Below are 21886 nucleotides of genomic sequence, written 5' to 3' on the forward strand. Positions count from 1 at the left end.
ATAGGTGTGGCTGAGTCACTTTTCTGTACAGTAGAAAGTAAGCCAGCATTGTAGAGCAACTGTAAAATGAGATTTTTTTGTGAAGTCCAATTTTTTTTTAAAGCTCAGATCTGTTAATCTCTACCAGGACAGAGTCTGCTTTTATATACCCTGACCTAAGCAGCCAGAGTATCCCTAAAAGACTTTGTGGTGCTTCAACTTTGATCTCCACCCATTCAGAGAACTCCACCATCTGCTTCAAGACTTCACATCTGCTTTGCCCAAATCCCCACAAAGTGATAATTACTTGGGTCAATCTCAGTTTGGTTATACATCTTAGACTAGGTGCTTGCAATTGCTGAATCTCCCTCCAGTGATAAAGAACAGTTCCATCCTTTTCCACCATACAGGTAGGAAGTGTTTAGCTTTCTACAATATAAAACCTGATTACACAGGCTTTAAAAAACAAGACTTTGCTTTTCTCCCACAACAACGGCAGAAGTAGGCAATTACTGTCATTTCAGTGAGTCAGCTATAGTAGGTCTACTGTGTCGGCCACTCTTATAGCCTTTATCTTCTGATCACAGGAAGGTTGCTGGAGCTCCAGCCATCGTATCTGAGTATAAGACAGAAAGTCTATGAAAGGAGTAAAAGTTGTTGGAAATCATATCCCTTTTTGTTCATCAGGAAAGCAAGCATTTTAAAAATTACTTCTTCCCACCCCTTTCCCAGCAGACTTCCATTTCAATTTTATTGACCAGATTTGGGTTGCAAGTCTTCCCATAGATGCTAGGAAACTGGGAATCAGGTTTATTGGGATTATCTTTGAATAACCTTGTCTTTAGCTGGGATTCCCAAAAGTTGAGTTTCTCACAACAAGGAATGCTAGGAGACTAAATGATCCACCCCCTGCATTGCCCCCAATGGAGCAGTGTAACAAATAGAAGTAGTAGGGGCTTTCCTGGTGGCTCAGCAGTGAAGAATCCACCTGCCAGTGCAGGAGATGTGGGTTCAATCCCTGAGTTGGGAAGATCCTCTGAGAAGGAAATGGCAACCCACTCTAGTATTCTTGCTTGGGAAATGCCAGGGACAGAGAAGCCCATGGGGCCGCAAAAGAGACAGGGCTTAGTGACAAAACAGTTAACAACAGGTAGTAGATGGCATATGATACTTCACAGGTTGAAAGAAAAGAAAATGTTATTAGTCTTGCTAACATTCTTCCTATACTTAAGTGAAAGTGCTGGCATAAAGCCTAGTATATAGCATGATGCTGAGTCTGGATTCCTTGGAGCTGTCCAGCTCAGAGAATGTGTCAGAATGCAGCAGATAATAGCCAGTTTGCCACAAGAATAAAGACGTCTAGAATTCCCACCTACTACTACAAGGCTTGCCACAGAGTGAGGGCTTTGCTGCTGCTTCTTACTTTTTTCTATTTCTTTTCTTTTTTTTTTTCTTTTCTTCCTTTTTTTGGTCTTTTTTTAAAAAACAAGTTGTTCTGCTTACAGTTTGGAATCTGTCCTTTCAGAAGCATTTGTTGACAGAGCAGGGGTACAGCGAGGGTGGCTGACACGCTCTGGATTAATCAGCGCGACAGGAACCCGAGGCTGGAGCACCTGCTTAGCAGATGCACCGCACATCGGACACATTCATCACCATCCATCAGCCTCCCGCCTGCTCAGCTGCTTCCCACCGCCTTCGGTCCCACACTGGTGGCCAGGGCTCGTCAAAGGCCAAGAAGGACGGGGCATGATGCTGCTTTCATCCAAGCTCTTTCTGAGCTTCCCACCTCTGAAGTTAGGACTCTTGCTTATATTTGTAAACTAAGTGGATGTGACATGAGAGTCACGGAAGGGAAATAAATCTGAAGCGTTGAAATGCCTTTTTAGAGTCACATTTCTAATCATACCTGCCCTTTAAAATCCACGTACAATTATCACGCTAAGTTCCCCTGTTTACCAGTCTCCGATTGCTCTCTGCAATCCCCCAGCGTGACAGGAACAAGATTTCATTATCACTCAGACCTGACGCGGGGCTAAACACAAACATGGGGCTCTCCGTGTCTCCATAAACTCTCTCCTTAACAGAGCTGAGGATGGAGCGTGGGCGACTCAGAAACACGATGAGGTTAGAGACCACGGTGCTGCCGCCATGGTCCCAGAGATTTTAGAGAAGGCAGAGTAACAGCAGGAGTCGAGCCCAGCTTGCCCCTGGAGGAGTTCAGCATCTCTGCTACCACCCTTATTGGAGCAGCCGAGAAGCTTCTCCCATCAGCTACCTGTTTCCAGGCCTAGAACGGGCCTTGTCCTCACTGCCTTCTCCCCGGCCATGCCTTTCCGAGTAGATTGGCTGCCTTACAGTGCAGTCCCTGGATTCAAGCATGCACTTAATTTTTTTCCCCCACCGTAAGTGTTTAACGAATGGCTAAACAATGTCCCCATTGGAAAGGCTCCCATCCCAAGTAAAGGCCAACTGCAGTAATATTTCAGAGTTGAAACCATGCTTCCTTCATGCTAGGAGGTGCCATGTCATTTATTGAAACAAAACAAAAACCAAACAGGGCCATCACGTTTGTGAATAACTGCAGTTTGTTAAAGTTCTCTTAAAACATATGGGTGAGGGGCAAGTAAAGGTAATCAGAGGATCACTGTAAGAAAAACCTTTATGTCTGGCATCTGGGAGACCCCTGGAGAGGAAAAGAAAAAAAATATAGTATATTAACCTATATATATGGAATCTAGGAAAACAGTACAGGTGAACCTATTTGCAAAGCAGAAATAGAGACACAGACCTAAAGAATGAACGGGTGAACACATGGACACCAAGGCGGGGGAGATGAACTGGGAGACTGGGATCGATATATATACATATATATATACTACTATTATAAAATAGATAACTAACAAGAACCTATGACAAACCTAGACAGCATATTAAAAAGCAGAGACATTAGTTTGCTGACAAGGTCCATATAGTCAAAGCTATGGTTTTTCCAATAGTCATGTATGGATGTAAGAGTTGGACCATAAAGAAAGATTGATGCTGAAGAATTGATACTTTTGTATTGTGGAGTTGGAGAAGACTCTTGAGAGTCCCTTGGACTGCAAGGAGATCCAACCAGTCCATCCTAAAGGAAATCAGTCCTAAATATTCATTGTAGGGACTGATGCTGAAGCTGAAACTCCAATATTTTGGCTACCTGATGCAAAGAACAGACTCATTGGAAAAGACCGTGATGTTGGGAAAGATTGAAGGTGGGAGGAGAAGGGGATGACAGAAGATGAGATGGCATCATCAACTCTATGGATGTGAGTTTGAGCAAGCTGCAGGAGTTGGTGATGGACAGGGAAGCCTGGCATGCTGCAGTCGGTGGGGTCACAAAGAGTCGGACATGACTGAGAGACTGAACTGAACTGAACAAGAACCTACTATATAGCATCAGTAGTCATGTATGGATGTGAGAGTTGGACCATAAAGAAGGCTGGACCCCAAACAACTGATGCTTTCAAATTGTGGTGCTGGAGAATACTGTTGAGAGTCCCTTGGACTGCAAGGAGATCAAACCAGTCCATCCTAAAGGAAATCAACTCTGAATATTCATTGGAAGGACTGACGCTGATGCTCCAATACTTAGGACACCTGATGTGAAGAGCCAACTCATTGGAAAAGACTCTGATGCTGGTAAAGACTGAGGGTTAGAGGAGAAGGGGTTGACAGGATAAGATGGTTGGATGGCATCACTGACTCAATGAACATGAATTTGAGCAAACTCCGGGAGATAGTCAACAACAAGGAAGCCTCACGTGCTGCAGTTCATGGGGCCACAAAGCATTTCACACAACTTAACCATTGAACAATAACAACTGTATAGGACAAGGGAGAAAAAGAAGGTACAATGTGTTTGTAGGACATATATTAAGCATACACTTAATTTTAATGTCATATGTAAAATCACTTTCTTCCCCGAGGTAACTCACAGCACCCTCATTATTGTCTAAGCCAGCTAATTTTTAAAACACTGCAAGGCCCTCTAATTCCTCTCTGCTGTCACACAAGACATGAAGGGGGGCTCAATAGTCAAAAGGATAGGATGGAGGCATCTAGAAGGCAGGAAGGTTGAGGAGTCAGGAGAAAACTAGCTGAGTTCATTTTCATGCCCATAATAAAAAGAAGTCTTTTTCGGCTTGGAGGACCGATGCTACCCAGGTTACAGTGTAACTGTATTCTATGCCTTTTACATTTTAACATAAAACCAATGTTTGTTCAATTTATAATTACATAAGCTTGGGAAATGTGGTGGGCAGTACCAAGGGAAGAACAGTCCAGAATGTTGAACTACATTTTATCCTTTTAACCACAATTTTTTTCAAACACGGTGTTTTTGAAGTATTCATTAATGTAGGTAGGGTTTACTCTGGTTGTCTATGAAGGCAGAAACCTTATTTCCTCCACTTTGTATCTGTAACCTGCAGGATCAACAACTATTAATCCTATTAAACATTTATTGTTGGCTACCTATGAGACACACAGTACTTTAAGTACTGTGTTAACTGGTTCCTGGGGCTGTAATCTTACCCACCACATTATACTGACTCCATAACGTATAGATAAAACATAGTAGCACTCAACAAATAATTTTTTTTTTAGCTATGCAGGACTTGAGGGAGCGCTTTCAGGGGGAGTTTGCTTTCTGGTTACTCCCTTTCTACCTGTGTGTAGCTTAACATGGAGGGACATGTGAGAGAAGAGAAGAAAACCCGTTACAAGCTCAACAAACACCAGCAGGTTCATTCACTTTCCCCTCGGTCCATCTGATGATTCACACACTCTGGTCTACTGTCCTAAATGGATGACCCCCTAAAACTCACTTACTTATTCTTGGCCAACAATGATTTATTAGAATTTTTCTTGTTTTAACTGCTTTCTGGATACTTAAAGAAAGATAATAAAAAATAAATCATGTGATATCTCCACTTTGTCACTGGTAACATGTGGTTAACAGCACTCTCAGCCTGCAGACCCATTCTGCAAGTTTATCGGAACAGTCATCTTCTCAGAGAGGTCAATTCACTTCTTCCTCTCATTAGCTCACAGCACCTTTTGGTTACATTTCATATTTCTGAACTTGAAGCACACGTTTGAAAAGACAATGGATGAAAACCATTCTATTAAAAAGATGGAGCAAGAAAACAGAGCTCTCTGATGACTGTATTGTTCTGTTTCTGTGACTGAGATTCATCATAAAATCTACAGACGAAGGACATTGGAAATGATCTGGCCCAACTTTCTGGATTTTTAGACCGAGAAACTTAAATAAAGCCATAGAACATGTTTTGACAGTTAAAACTGAGGTCTCCTGATATTCAAAACAGAGTTCTTTCCAATGTATTGATTCCTAGGGCAAGGGAGCCTATGTTATGTGAATTGCATAAAATAAGAAGGATCACAATGAAACAGATTTAAGGAAAAAACCCAGGAGTGGGTGGAATAGAGCTGCTCTTTAAAGAACCAGATATACAGTGCTGTGAAAGAAAACACAACTGCCTGGCTAGGACAACATGATTGAGGAAGGGCAACCTTTAAGGTCATGCTGAGAAACCAATTTGAAGGTCAGTTATGAGCAAGTCTGCAGAAAGTCTCAAACACCAGAATTAAAGGTAATGCTGTATTGTTGATGATTCTATTATTATTCATTCAGTTGCATTCACAAATTATGCCTCAATATTTAGAAGAGTGATTCAAACTTGGCCTTAAAAAATCACCATGGAGACCATAGCTAACAATTTTGTTTCCACCAGGAAGTCTCTCACAGACAGTCAAGCCCAGAGCACTTAAATACTGGCTAAAAAAAAAAACCTCCCATCAGAAAGAAAATCAGTCTGGATTCATGTAACTAGACTTAATGAAAGGAAATTTCTCCAAAAGGTTAATTTCTGCCTTCAGCAAAGCCTTCATAATGGGCCATTATATGGTAAACAGTGGAACAGAAGAATGGGGAGTGTGCATATTTGATGTCTTTGCAAAGCAATTTGGAGATAAAATACAACACAAAGGTCCAGTCCCTGAGAAGCAACCCTATCCTTGCCACATGAGGTGATCTATACGTGACCTAATTGATTGTTTTTCTCTAAAGACTTGTGATTTGATTTACCCTCAGGAATTCTCTTTTCTAACAATTCTCTGGCCTCTACTCCCAAGCAAATCTACACAGCAAGAAGAAAAGGGATGCATTTCCATACACCCTTTGTACATAGGCCCAATACACCGTCCAATCAGCTCCCTGCCCATAGAGTCATCCATTTTAGAACCTGAAAGATCTGGACTATTGACATTAATCAAATGATTTAGTAATGGCCAAAAGACTCCTACCCACTGTTAAAGGTGTTGACAAAGCCTAAAGTTAACGGTCAGATCTGTTATGGCTGTAACACTGGGTTTAGACGATTGCTTGGTTATTTGTAAGCATGTTAGGGAAATTCACAGGATGCATAAGCAGGGCTCTTAAAGGGAGTGTGTTGGAAGGAGCTCTGAACTAGGTCTTGGGAATCCTGGGTATGAGCCCTATTTCTTGCTAGCTTAGTGACCTCAGGACTTATCTTCTTTCACTTCAGTTTCTTCATCAGTGAAGCATACAAGCTAGATAAGACTCATTTTAAATTCCTTCCATCTTTATTGTTCTTCAATTTCACAATTACATTCATTGTGTCCCTTAGAACGTCAAACACAACCACAGAGATGCATTTAATAAACATTCGTAGATAGCATCACATATGATTTTATTTTACTTGTACATATTCCCCCAAACCATTCCATATTTTAAAGTACTCAGCTAAACACTCTGCAAATTGCACATTTCATTTCATTTATATATTTAGGCAACTATGATGCCTTCAGGGTTATGGTTATAAATGACAGTATTGACTTGTTTTAAGAAGCAAATAACTCCAGGAAAATGTGTCCCAATAGAATTCAAAGCATTGCCACCCAAAGTCCTTCCCCTCAACCACACACACACACACATACACACACACACACTTAATGTAAAGTTTCAAAATGTGCAAAATTTTAAAAATTCACATTAGCATGAGAGAATACAACAAACCAACAACAACATCACAACATCAGAAAACACTGTTAGTCATTTTGTTAGTGTATTTTTTCCATTAATTAACACTTTTTTATGTGGATGCCTATAAAAATAATTGTTGAATTATCATGGATAATTCCTCTGTTATCATTTTATTTCCTACATTCCAAAATCCTGGAATGAAAGCACCAGTTTGATGTCATAGCAGGTGGATGTACCAAAAATTGTACTGTAATAATTGCTTATTTTTTGAAGAGATTTATCTATAAGACAAAATATTTTTTAAACAAAAGGATCAAACCGAGCTGATTATTTCTAAGTAAACATCAGAGGCCCATTTTGCTTTTTGGCAATTATAAAATAAACATATCTCTTAAAATAGAACCCCCTATACAATGGGTCTCCTCTCAATGCTAATTGCTAACCTGACACTCTTCTTTCATTCATAGGCAGACCCCTTCTACTTTTTTAAGTGTTAAGTATATTGCCACATGCATCAACCCATCTGTTCAGAGTTGTCTGAACTGAAAGGCAAGACAGGGTTTTTCTTTTCACTCTGGAAGGTTTTTCAGAGATTAAATTACTTGTCTAAAGTCACACTCCCAGCAATTAAACTGAACAAGAAACTACATCTCCTAATTCTCATCTCAGCAATATTTTCACTGTATTCGGCATGATGGAAAGGAGTGAGCCACACTGACTGTATTATTCTTTGTCATTTATTTGTGATCTTTTTATTAGATTTGAGGGCAAGATAAATACAAGTTGATGGTATGGTTCCTTGTAAGCATAGTAGGAAAGTGAAAAGGGTAATGCGTAATAGATTGTTCAGATTCGAGAAAGCCAAATTACACATACACATATCTTTGCCTATCTGTTTACCAAAGTATTATTCAGCTAAAGGTTGTATATTGGGGGACTGGGGAAAGGCATGTAGGTGGTCTCAAGGCACAGGCATCTTGTGGTTTACAGAGTCCAGAGACAACACTCTGTGTATCCGTGAATACGATATATAGGGCTTCAATTGAACACCAGATAAAAGTGTTGATGACCATAAGTATAGATATTTTTGGAAGTTTGCCAGTTATATTTAAAGCTGAAACAATGGCTGTCTGGACACTTGAATTCCTTCAAAGAGCACCAAGCTGACTGGTAATACCAAGCAGTTCTTGGATTTTAGAAACTCCTGAGTGTTTAATTGGTTATCTGAAAGGGATTTCTGGACTCTTCTCTCATGTAATTTTGTGACTTTTTAGTCTGGGAATCTCATATAAAATATAAGTAGAAAATTTAAGTTAGTTTATTCCAGTAAAATACTCAATTGCCAGAAACTTTGTCATTGAAAAAGATTGCGAAAGATGAGATAGAGGAGCACTTTGTAAATCGTCAAAAGGAGTCTATAACTGAGAGAAGCCACCGCAATGAGACGCTCGTGGGCAGCAAGAAACAGTAGTCCCTGCCCACTACAACTAGAGAAAGCTGGCGTGCAGCGATGAAGACCCAATACAGCTAACAAATTTTAAAAAGGAGCCTATAATCCACATATGCAAACACACACATGTGAAAAAAAAAAAAAGACGGAGCAATAGATCATACACACTGATCTTTAAGACTCATACCTTCTTCCACGTATGTAAAGGCTCCACTACAATACCATGTTCTGGAAAAACCAAAAGCAGTGGGTCAAGCCAGTCTGGATTGAAATACCCGCTCCCCTCCGTATTCACTGAATAATCTCAAGCAAGTGACTCGACATCTCTGAGTCTCAAGGAAAATCAGAGTTATTGTCAAGATTGACACAGACTACAACTGGGTCAGAATTTTTTTTTTTTTTACAATCAAGGCATCTCTTGGACCAGAAGCTCTCTCATCCTCCTCTATAAGCTGCATGCTTTCTCTGTCTTTGGTTCTCTGTGTCTCTCTTCTCTACCTATGTTTCCTCAGCATCGCACTTTCTGCCAATACAGGGGCTCAACATCTTGACACCTTCAGTTTTCATACCGTTCTTCTTGGGCTCAACTTTGCCTTGTAATTTTTCAAACTGCTGTTCCCTGAGCTAAATAAGTCATTATCTCAATTCTTTTAGTTTAAATGGCCCATAAAGGGGTCTGATTGGCCTAGATGATTTTTGAAAGATTTATTTTTATTTCATAAGCTATAATTACATGAAATTAAAAATATAATGTTCTTAAAATTTTATATATATGTGTGTGTGTGTGTGTGTGTGTGTGTGTGTGTGTATTAGTCACTCAGTCATGTCTGACTCTGCGACCCCACGGACTGTAGCTGACCAGGCTCCTCTGTCTATGGAATTCTCCAGGAAAGAATACTGGAGTGGGTAGCCATTCCCTTCTCCAGAGGATCTTCCTGACCCATGGTTCAAACCTGGGTGTGCATACACACACACACACACACACACACACACACACAAATCTGCTGCTTTGGAAGTATTTGTTCACCTTTGGTCTAATAATGTCAATGGGAGGCCTCAAGTGAGGTTGTGCAATATTCAGTTAGATTTCTCTTTCCATCAGTGGCTTTTAGAGGAGTGATTGCCCTAGAGGTCTGTCATAGGCAGACAGACACAGTGACTGAAATTGCTAGTATACTGGAGCTTTGAAATTTTCTTATCAGTGACTGCTAGTGATTATGATGATCAATCCTGGATGCTACTATTGACCTCTAATCTATGTACTATGCATCTCTCATTGATGCCTTCTGTCTAGATCTTAGTCTTAAAATAACTTTCTCTGTTGTTTGTAAATTCAGCTTCTGTAAGGGATAAGGAATAGAGATTCTTAGCTTATCTCAAACAGTTTGTTAAAATGATATGCAGCCAGGCTTCCTAGAGATGGAAACTTTGTTCAGGTCTTGACAATAGTTCAAAGAATGATGATGCAGAGACATTTTAGTGGCTGCCCCATGGCTTACTATCCTTCAGACTATTGCTTTGGTGCCTTGGCAATTCTTTACTTCAACTCCTATTGTTAGCACTGTTTTTGTATGTGTCTCAAAGGCAAACTCTTCAGCAAAGAAAAATCTGGTTAGCTTGGAAATTCACCATCAGGCAAGGGCACTCTTGTTGGTATTGGTTAGAGCTTGTACACCAGGTCCTTCATGAGCCTAAGGACTGCCTATAAACAAACTGTTTGAGGGTCAGGAGTTAAATCCATTGCATTCATGACCGTGATGTTACTGTGCAAAAATACAGCAATCTACACATTATTGAGACTCTTGAAAAGAGGTTGTGTACATGGCAGGTGTACTAAGATATTCAGAAGAGGTCATTATAACCATCAAACATCTTGTTTGGCCTGGAAGTTTCAAAGACTGGACATGTTTCAAGTTTCAGAAATAGTTGCATTCATTTTGCTCAGAAAAAGATTTATATATTGAGGATAAAGTAAGAAGAAATAAAGTCATGGAGATGGAAGTTGGCAGGGCAGATCATAATGTACTCATTCAACTAACTTCTGTAGGAGAAAGGGGATAGAGAAAGACTTACAAACCTAGAGAAAATGAAAGGGGATAGATTAACAGAAGAGAAGCATGAAAAGAAAGTGAGGGCAGAGGAAACAGAAGAAAAGAAAAATAGAAGGAAAAGGGGGGAGAAGAAGCAGATATTAGTGTTTCCTTCCCTTAGAGATTAGAGTCTTTCTGTTCTTCTTGGTCCCATGAAAACAAACTCTTTTCTCAAGAAAAGAAGGAAATCTCACATCAGTGACAACAAGCCTGTCAGCACCGGTTTGGTGGAGAGCAACTTAGCTTTGCTAAGAACAAGGCATGAGATAGCATGAACGTAAGTATAATGCAGCAAACATGCTCTGAGATAAAAGAAAGAAGACTGGTGATGGTGTAGAGAAAATATTTAGGTTTGGTGTTAGGAAAAGTTTCTAACTATTAGCATTATAATACATTTTCTTAAAGGGACGAGATGTTCCCATGATCACCTGGTATGTCTTATGATCACATGTCATGTCTATTAGGACAGTGGTTCTCAAAATGCGTTCCATGGACTAGCAGTAGCATTATCACCTGGGAACTTGTTAGAAATACAAACCATTGGACCTCATCATATACCAACTGAATCAGAATCTCCAGAATTTGAGCTCAGCACTGTTTCAACAAGTCATTGAGGTGACTTTTAAGTGGCTAAAGTACGCAAGACACACAAGAAGGAAATGTTATGACCGTTTTCATTATGCACTTGGTGAATGTCCAATGCTGAGGAGTGAAGTCAGGTATCCAGGGAACCTATGAACAACTGGACTCTGGTTTCTTCCCTCCCACAGTTCTCCTCTATTCATCAGGCTTCTTCCCACTTCTGAATCCTAGTAAGTTCTAGAGATATTATGCCTCTCTCTTCTAAATAGAGAACAAACCAGGAACCTGAAAATACAACCAGCCTGCTAAGCTCCCTTTCCACTCATTAGATTTTCTGGGATTATGATGAACAATGAATGGACACAGAGCTTTCCAATAGAGGAGCTCTTCAAAGGTAATATCACAAGGAACAGGTCTCTACTGCAAAGTAATATGCTAGCCACAAACCTAATCAATAAGCTCTGGGCACTCTTGCAGTAAAATTGAGGATTGAAGAAGCATTCTGCTAAGATTTTACCCTCTTCTACCTTAAATGGGATTAAAAGTTTTCCATGTCCTTGCCAATGAAGATCATTCATTTCGCCATTGAGAAAGCAATGTCCTTTCAGGGAAATCTGTGTGCAGCATTGATCAGCTGATTTATCATGGTGCAAATGTCTGTGTATGTGTATGCACATGTTTGTGTGTACATTTTACATATGAATAGGCATTCTGTCTAGGCAGACAGAATGATTTAATTTTCTAGATTTAATGATTTTCTAGATCTAATCTAGAAATCCTATGTCCCTGTTACAAACAAATAAACTGCATGCAAATCACCTACAGTAACTGAAAATTCTCTTTTGTATATGTAAATGTTATAAGTACTTTAGTGTGAAGTATCATCTGGGCTGATAACTCCAGGAAGGCATAATGACATCATGGCCTTGTTGGGGAAAGTAGAAGGTCTTTGTTCAATTTATATGGATTCAAATTTTGATTCTGTCACTTATTAGTTACATGATGTAGGGCAGGTTTTTGAACTTCTCCAAAGTTTCCATGACCTAGTCTATACAAAGAAGAAAGTAATAGTTAACCTTAAGTTTTATAGTGAGCATTTTTGTGAGATAATATTGATAAAAAGTTGAAATTAGAGAGTGGTAAATGATGAATGCTATGATAAAAAGACATGTCCTGGCTCTCAAGAATCAAATAGTGTACTTGTAGAGAAATGACAGACACATGTGAAGCATCAAATCTCCATAAAAGAGATAAATGGCCAATCAGTGGAGCATGAAATGATATGGATAATTGCATAATAAATGGTTTAAGGGGTCATAGATGGAGGAACAGAGCGAACAGGAGTTATAGGAGAAGATATTCAGATGAGGGGCAATTTAAACTGGCCCTTGAAGGGAGGGAGGAAGAGCAAGACAAGGTGATAACACGCAGGAGAAACTTAGGAGATGGTGAATAGCCCACTTTGGCTGAAAAGCTGGCTCTGGGGCCATCTGTATTTGAAGATAAGCCTAGAAAGGCAGGCTGAAGTGGACTAAGGAACCTCTGAATGTCAAGCTAATGCATCATATGGACAACTGAAGGAGACTGTCGTTTCGATTCATTTTAATCTGTCCTAAACCCACATAATTCAATAGATCTAGTTATCCCTTCTCCCTATTTATCATGTTTTCAAAGTTACCTTGTCTAAGAGGGAAACAAGGGGCAGGAGATAAGATATGGGCACATCACCTTATGACTGATGTTGAGCTCTGATGATCATACGACTTTGTTCCTCACCCCTCAGGCCTGACGCCTGTGGCTCCTTTCTGATGCAATGTTCTGGGGAGGAATCCTTTTGCATTTTTCGTGTTTTTACTTTTCATATGCTTTGGTCACATTTCCCCAGTGAGATCAGAAAGTCTCCTTTCACCCAGACCTTTTATCACAGCTCTAATAATAAACTCGTTCACATTTCTTGGGCTTCCCTGGTGGCTCAGATGGTAAAGAATCTGCCTGTAACACAGGAGACCCAGGTTCAATCCCTGGGGGCAGTGGCAGCCCACTCCAGTATTCTTGCCTAGAGAATTCCATGGACAGAGGAGCCTGGCAGGCTACGGTCTTCTTACCATTCCTAAATCAGTGCTATATCTCAACTCTTTATCCCAAACTTCAGCTTTTGCATTTATAATTCTTCTCATTGGTAATGACTCCCTAGAAGTTTTTACTCATTACCTCTTTTCCATGTTAGATTGTTTCATTATGAATACTTTTATTTAGTTTTATATAATAAATAAAAATAGCTAGATTCCCTTTTAGATTCTAGTAGATATTCTGTGTCACTTAGTGGCATAATTTATAGCATTTACAACTACAATTATTAAATATTGTCAGTCTTGTTTCTGTTTAATTTCTTTACTGTTGTTTAATTTCTCAGTTTTGTTTTCTTGTCCTGCCTTTTGTTATATGAACTGAACACTTTAACTGTAGTTTTATTGGTGGATTCCCAATGTTAATACTATTACTTATGATATTAAGGCACTCCAAAATAAAATACTATTATTAAAATTAGCATTATTTTATATTTATTAAACTTTGTCCTTACTAAATTTTTGATTATAAACTAATTCTGTCTTTAAGGATTTATCTCATTTCCTAACTAACCAAAATATGTAATCCAATCAGTAGAAGGTTTAAAACTATAAAATTAGCTCAATCTCTCCTTGTGACTGAGTACAGGTGCTTTCAAATAAGCCTATACAGAGACTTCACTGAAGGGCCTCTTGATGAAAGTGAAAGAGGAGAATGAAAAAGTTGGCTTAAAACTCAAAATTCAGAAAACTAAGATCATGGCATCCGGTCCCATCACTTCATGGCAAATAGATGGGGAAACAATGGAAACAGTGAGAGACTATTGTTTTGGGCTCCAAAATCACTGCAGATGGTGATTGCTGCCATGAAATTAAAAGACGCTTGCTCCCTGGAAGAAAAGCTATGACGAACCTAGACAGCATATTAAAAAGCAGAGACATTACTTTGCCGACAAAGTTCCGTCTAGTCAGTTATAGTTTTCCAGTAGTCATGTATAGATGTGAGAGTTGGACCATAAAGAAAGCTGAGCACCGAAGAATTGATGCTTTTAAACTGTGGTGTTGGAGAAGACTCTTGAGAGTCCCTTGGACTGCAAGGAGATCCAACCAGTCAATCCTAAAGGAAATCAGTCCTGAATATTCATGGGAAGGACTGATGCTGAAGCTAAAATTCTAATACTTTGGCCACCTGATGCAAAGAACTGACTCATTGGAAAAGACCCTGATGATGGGAAAGACTGAGGGCAGGAGGAGAAGGGGATGACAGAGGATGAGATGGTTGGATGGCATCACCGGCTTGATGGACATGAATTTGAGTAAGCTCTAGGAGTTGGTGAGGGACAGGAAAGCCTGGTATGCTGCAGTCGATGCGGTCACAAGGAGTCAGACATGACTGAGTGACTGAATTGAACTGTGACTTCATTGGTGGTCCAGTGGTTAAGACTCTGCACTTGCAATGCAGAGGGCACAGGTTTGATCCCTGGTCAGGGAACTAAGGATTTGGAGCTCAAATGATAAATAGTCTGCCTACAGTGCAGGAGACCCAGGTTCAATCCCTGGGTCAGGAAGATCCCCTGGAGAAGGAAACAGCAACCCACTCCAGTATTCTTGCCTGGAAAATCTCATGCATGGAGGAGGCTGGCAAGGCTACAGTCCAAGGAGTCGCAAAGAGTTGGACATAACTGAGCAATTTCACTTTCACATTCAGGGAACTACGATCCCACATGCCACATGGTGGGGCCAAAACCCCCCCAAATAAGCCTATATGGAGTAAGCATCGGTTTCTTAAGTTAGTTTTCCACATAGACCTGAGCACTCGCACAGCACATCCTTCAATTCAGGTGGGAAAAGGAGACCCAGGGACATGGGAGTGGAAGTCTATTTCATGAAAATTTCATTGTGTCCCAAATCCATCAGCAGACACTGCTAGATCCACTGCTCTTGATGGATACACGGGGAGGGAACACTCTGAGAGTGGGGGAGGCAGCCCCTATATGCTTCTCCTTTGTCCCACTCTGAGCCCACTGGTACCTCTGACAGTGAGGCTACTTCCTAAGCTAGAGGTAATCCTGTTGCACCATCTTTGCCCTATTATATGGAATAAGGTGCCATGACATCGATTACAAAGCACTGGGAGAGAAGTAGCTCCATTTACTTCTATTTATAAACTTCTTCCTCTTACAATGAAAACTCTGTTCTCTGCAGTGGTTACCAAATCAGTGTCCTTGAAGTCTCCATAACAAAAATTTTATTATTGGAGTTTAATTGCTTCATAATGTTGTGTTAGTTTCTGATGTACAACAAAGTGAATCAGTCATATGAATGTATATATTCCCTTTTTCTTGAGCCTCCCTTGATCCATATAAGAGTTTTTGCTTAGGAACTAATGTGCACTTGTGTGTGTGTCTGTGTGTGTGTGTGTGTGTGTGTGAAGATGTGGTGGGCAGCTAATCACTAACCATCTTAGGGTTTGAGTGTGGACTTTAACTTTTAGGATCTTGATTTTCCTTGCTAAGTGTCTCTGATTCTGTCACCCTATAGTCACTGCAGATGAGGAAAATATCAACCAACTGACCAACAAAACCAAAAAGCATTCAAAAGAAGATCAGGAAGACTCTGCTCAAGTTTCTTCGTGGAAGAAACTTTGACTTATACCAAATGACATGGAAGTCCATTCCCAACAGAGGGAAGAGAGGATAAGACGGCAAAAAGTGTTTCTCCTGTTGCTGTTTGCTGAGTCACCTTGTTGAGGTGATTGGCTTCCTGAAAGCCCTAGAAAATAGAAGTTAAGTGAAGTTGAGAAACAGTGACAGTTTAAGATTTGGAAATCAGAGAGCCTGACCTAATAAAGTAAATCAAGTGTCTCTTCAAATGAGACCATGGTTATATGGTGCTCATAGGTCTCTGGGGGCTTCCCAGGTGGCTAAATGGTAAAGAATCCACCTGCCAGTGCAGGAGACACAGGAGACAAAGGTTTGATCTCTGCATTGGGAAGATCTCCTGGAGGAGGAAATGGCAACCCTCTACAGTGTTTTTGCCTGGAAAATCCCATGGACAGAGGAGCCTGGTGGACTATGGTCCATAGTGTTGCAAAGAGAAGGACACAATTGAGCAAGTGAGCACCATAGATCTCTGAATAAAAGCTAACAATGAACCCCAAACCCTGTATTCCAGGGTGGCTGCAAAATAAACTCTAACAAAAAAAAGATATAGTCACTGTGAATCCCTTACATTGTTCAGAATATTCATGGACATGGTAGGAACCTGAGTAACCATTTCCTGACTCACAGCAGACACTTTTAGGAAAATCCTGCTGATTGGCACTCCAACTTAATTTTGTTTGGATGGGACCGTATCCATCCATGAATATGTCATTTACCTTTAAAAACATTTCTCTCAAGATTACAGTGTGCTTCATGTATTCCACATGCACATCACCACCCACCCCCACCACCATCAACCCACTGAGAGATTCCTTCAGATGATCACACGGCATTTTAACCTAGAAAGATGGAAGGAAGACAGAGCAACAGTAAGGTTAATGGGTGTACTGAGAGAGGATAAGTGTTGAAGAAGTTTGAAAATCAGATGATGAAAATGAATTTGAGGAAGAAAGCATGAAGACAAGTTTGTCTCAAGATGAAAAAAGAAAGGAGCCTCATTGGTGAGGAGGATCACTTACTTTATGGAGGTTTTCTACCACAAAGACCATGGGAGGGAAGAAAACCCACGGTTCACATCCAAACTTGGCCTCTGTTGTAGGTACTTACTTTGCACACACTCCTCAGACTTGGTGTCCTTATTCACAAAATAGAAGTCATGATAGTTACTTTCCTAGCAAGGATCTCATGAATAGTAAACACTCAAGCTAAGAAATGGTTCATGGAAAGGGACCATGGTCACTTGTTGGGTTTTTTTGTTGTTGTTGTTGTTTTAATGATCATTATTATCATCATAATTTTCACTGATAGATAAAATGCCTGAAACTTCCAAGCTGGAGTGTTGGAACTGTTATGCCCTAGAAACAAATTCTTGCAGATTTCCTGCTTCCACTGAATTCTCCTTGACAACCTCTACCCACAGTCTTTTTATCCAACACGAGCAAACCTCATCTTCCATTTACTCAAAATATTGCTATTTGAGATGGTCTTCTTTTACTAAAGATTTGAGGGCACAGGTATGGGGTCAGATGAGACCACATAGAACAAGAAATGAGTTAAAATCAAACATTCCATGTCATTTTTTAAAAAATAAATCAGGATTTCTCACAACCTCCCTTTTCTCCATGGAGTTGAGCCTCTGCCCATGTTGGGAAGTCCTCTCCCTCCCTCTTCTTTCCTGCTAGAGCCTCAAATCTCTGTTTCAATATATGCACAGAGAAACAGGCTCTTAGTCCTTTACCCTCACGATGTTCACATTTGCATATATCCCCTATTCATTGAGCCACCTCCTTTAAAAAAAAAAAAGGAGCATAGCTACTTTACAGTGTTGTTAGTTTCTGCTGTATGTATACACATATCCCCTCTCTCTTGGACCTCCCCCACCCCACCCCACCCTCCAGGTCATTACAGGGCACTGAGCCGATCAGTCTATGCCCCACAGCATCTCCCCACTCGCTCTCTATTTTACACGTGGTTCTGTATATATGTCAGCGCCACTCTCCCAATTTGTCCCACTCTCCCCTTCCCCCACTGTGTCCCACTATCCATTCTCTACACTTGCATCTCTATTTCTGCCCTGCAAATAGGTTCATCTGTACCGTCTTTCTAGATTCCATACATATGCATTAATATACGATATTTGTTTTCCTCTTTCTAACTTACCTCACCTTCTATGATGGATGGACTCTAGGTCCATCCGCATCACTATAAATGACCCAATTTCATTGCTTTTTATGGCCGAGTAATATGAAGCCACTGCTCTTGATAAAAATTCTCTCTGCTCTGGATCTCTACCCTTAGCATCTGTGAGAACTAGAAGCAGCCAGATAAAGTGAGCAGAGGTAGTTTTCATGTGCTGACTTGTGCTGTTGTTATCCAGAGACGCCTGTCTCCTTGTATGTGGTATGAATGCGCCTATCCCAGAGGCTGGAAAGTGAGATGTACTTAATAACTAGTAGCATCCTTTCCCTCCCTAGCCCTCTTGCACACATCTTGCCCTGAATCACCAGATCGGAAAGCCATTTCATTTGAAATCCAGAGTGTGTGCAAAGAGGAAGCAGAGTCCCAAAGCTGAGAGACAAGGTCAATGAGGGCAGCTGGCCCCGGCCCATGCAGAGGTTCAGGGACAGCAAGGGCACTGTTAAAAAGCTCTCTCTCTGAACAGCCAACAAAGAATCAGGGATGAGTGGGCGGATCGAGTGTGTGGCAGGGAGGAAATGAGCCTGAGAAGGGGGTCACACCTCTGCTCCATGGCCTGCCCCCTCTCCCAGGTGGCATCACACCCCCATTCGCAAGCGCACGGGCACCTCCAGAGCCTCCCGCAGCCCCCTCCTCGCAGCAGAGAATGCACGAGACTCTGCCCCACACCGCCCCCCAGTTTGCTGACTCAATTCATCCCCCACCACTTTTAGGTCTTCCTGTTTATGTTGTCACTTGGTTTCATTATTTATTTTTAGCCCTGATTTCGGAAGCTTTTATTCTGCTGGGCTTTGGCAGGGTATCAACAGCATCATTCTGGGCTCTGAAAAGATCATTGTACAAGCCTGGCCTCAGGCCCTCCAGGGACAGAGCGCTAGTGTGGGCCACCTCATGCCGCCTCTTCATCCTCCTGGCCGGTCCAGGGGTGCTGGCGTTCCCCACAGGCTGGCCGGCACAGCAACGAATATGAGAAAGAGACATGACCTTAGATTTCACCTTACTCTCCAATGGAGAAACGGAGACCCAGAGAACCGAACCATGAGCCCCAAGGTTATCCATGGGAGTGATAGAGTTAGACCCCAAACCGTGGGCTCTTTCCAGTTTCATGCTCTGTCCCATACACTAGGCAACAATTTACGGAACCAAATCAGTGGTTCCTAAATGACAGGAGCAACCAGCATGCCTTCTCCATTTTTATTATACATATACATATACATATATGTATATATATAGGAATAATATATGGAAGTATGTATTTTTTCTGGACTCTGAATGCACATACATTATGAAAAACAAAAAGCTAGAAAACATCAGTAGGGGTTCCTCTAATGGTATCCACATGCTCTTTTATTTATTATTGTTTTGCTTTAAGAAATACAAAAACATTTTTTTCTTCTTGCTGCGAGCCAGGAGCAGTAAGCTGGTATGGCTTGCCTCCTCCGACTGCCTGCGTTAGCAATGAAGAAGGGACACGCTTCAGTTCCCAGGACAATGGTCTCTTTGACTGGGAATATACCAAAGCAGAATTACAAGTGTGCAAGAATAAACAAGGCTGGAGTCAATCTAAAGTTGTCTTACACCCTGTTTTATTAAACTCAATGCATTTCCGTTCCTATGTGCAGCGCCTAGGTTTGCTTAATTATAGATACCCGGGGTGAATGCTAATGGACGCAGAGGACAGTCCTGGATTGGAAACCAAGGCCCTTTTCTGACCTCTACAGGCCATTTGGAGGAAAAAAAGGAAGCTGCATCTGGAAAATTACAGAGCAAGAGGCCCCACAGACCAGGATCTGAGGGAGATTTTTCCTGGATGCTTCACTGATGCTGCTCTGAGTGTGCTGGACACATGTGTGCCCTACTTTCCTGCAAGCTCTGCTATCCATGTCTAATCGGTTACTGAGGCAACGGGTAGGGGGTCATTCTCGCGAGACATGCAGGCTGGAGATGGAGATCTTGATCATTCAATGTGTATGTATTTATTATTGAGCATGATGCTAGGCCCTCAGGATACTGCAGTGAACAAAATCATTTCTGTCCTCCAAAAAGGTAAGTCTGGTGGGGGACCAGAAAAGTTCCCGGGCAAAATCTTGCAACAAAAGCTACGGTAGGGTTCCTACAAGGTGCTATGAGAACTCAGAATCAGATCATGGGAGACTACCTGGACGAGAATAGAATTGAAGCACACAGTAAATGAAATTTGGCACACAAGAGGAAGCAGAGAGAATAAAAGGGTAGAGTGAGTTCTGGAAACCGAAAATGACCTTTAGGATCTCCGTATGGGTTTGTGTTAAGAGAGGAGACCAGGCAGTTAGCCAGTGGCTGGATCAAGAAGGACTCAAGGGACTTCCCTGGTGGTCCAGTGGTTAAGACTTCACCTTCCAATGCAGGGGACGCAGGTTTGAACCCTGGTCAGGGAGCTAAGTTCACACATGCCTTGTGGCCCAAAACCCAAGACATGAAACAGAAGCAGTATTGTAACAAATTCAACAAAGGCTTTACAAATGGTCCACATCAAAAAAATCTTTTAAAAAAGAGACAGGCTGAAATGCCAAGTCACATTAGCATGTTAACCTTAGGACAATGGGAGACTGAAAGATTGTAAACGGCAGAAATAGAAACATATTTTCCTTCCAAATCTCCTGTCTATATGGGAATAAAGGGCTGGAGAGGAGGCAAAGTCAGAGATGAGGACAGTAGTGAGGAAACCATTGCTGAAATCCAGGTGAGGAATGGACCAAGGAGAAGGAGGAGCAAATTCTAAGCAGAGCTAAAAGGAGGCCTGAATTCATCCACTAAGTGAAGCAATAAGTGCCTGATTTGGTCAGACATTGGGCCATACGTCACGCACACATAGATTCCCAATGAGATGGTCAAGTTCAGGAACCAGGATGTAGAGACTTTGCTGGGAGGAAGCTATGACATTGAACTTGTTCGATTTGAGGTTAAAGTAGAGATTATACAGGGATGTCCTGGAGGAGGAAATGGCAACCCACTCCAATACTCTTGCCTGGGAAATCCCATGGACAGAGGAGTCTGGTGAGCTACAGTCCATGGGATCACAAAGAGTCAGACATGACTTAGCAACAGAGCATGCACATAGTTAGTGATGTCTGGTATGAGTTGCTTATATTTGAGTCAAATATTGTAACCAACACTAATACATCTTCCCAGTGACAGAGGAAGATGGCCCTCTCCATGGCCCCTGAGAGGCCTTTAGGGTTCTTGCAAGAGACACTCTTCCTCAGAGTGCAGGCTCTGGGTTAAAATCATCATTCTGCTACTTAATAGCTGAGTAATCTTAGGCACACAATCTTGGACAGCAAGGAGATCAAACCAGTCAATCCTAAAGGAAATCAACCCTGAATATTCATTGGAAGGACCAATGCCAAAGCTGAAGCTCCAATACTTTGGCCACCTGATGTAAAGAGCTGACTCATTGGAAAAGACTCTGATTCTGGGAAAGACTGAAGGCAGGAGGAGAAAGGGACAACAGAGGACTAGATGGTTGGATGGCACCACCAACTCAATGTACATGAGTTTCAACAAACTCCATGAAATGGTGAAGGACAGGGAAGCCTGGGGTGCTTCAGTCCATGGGGTCACAAAGAGTCGGACACGGCTGAGTGAACAACAACAACAAATCTTCTGCAAGTCCTGACCATTTTGCTCCAGCATCATCATGTATGGATTGAGCATAGAAAGAGGGTTTATCTTATAGGGTTGGGTTGTGTGGCTTAAACATGATAACAAATGCTATGGACTCAGACTACTGTATGTGGCAAGTATTCACATCC

At 41.3% G+C, this 21886-nt stretch overlaps 1 long non-coding RNA gene and 1 other non-coding gene across 2 annotated transcripts in view; both read left to right on the plus strand.

The window, feature by feature from the left end:
- Positions 1 to 1854, plus strand: part of LOC145529785 (uncharacterized) — a 29802-nt gene extending 27948 nt beyond the window's left edge. The window contains exon 2 of the long non-coding RNA XR_014071345.1: positions 1505 to 1854. This is a non-coding gene — a long non-coding RNA (uncharacterized LOC145529785). The remainder of the gene's footprint in view (positions 1 to 1504) is intronic.
- Positions 1855 to 14652: 12798 nt separating this feature from the next.
- On the plus strand, positions 14653 to 14725 carry TRNAA-UGC (transfer RNA alanine (anticodon UGC)). Its single transcript has one exon. It is a non-coding gene; the product is annotated as a tRNA-Ala (tRNA).
- The last annotated feature ends 7161 nt before the right edge of the window (positions 14726 to 21886 follow it).

The sequence above is a fragment of the Giraffa tippelskirchi genome, chromosome 12 (genome assembly GCF_054371585.1).
Source record: "Giraffa tippelskirchi isolate mGirTip1 chromosome 12, T2T-mGirTip1v1.2.pri, whole genome shotgun sequence".
Classification (NCBI taxonomy): Eukaryota; Metazoa; Chordata; class Mammalia; order Artiodactyla; family Giraffidae; genus Giraffa; species Giraffa tippelskirchi.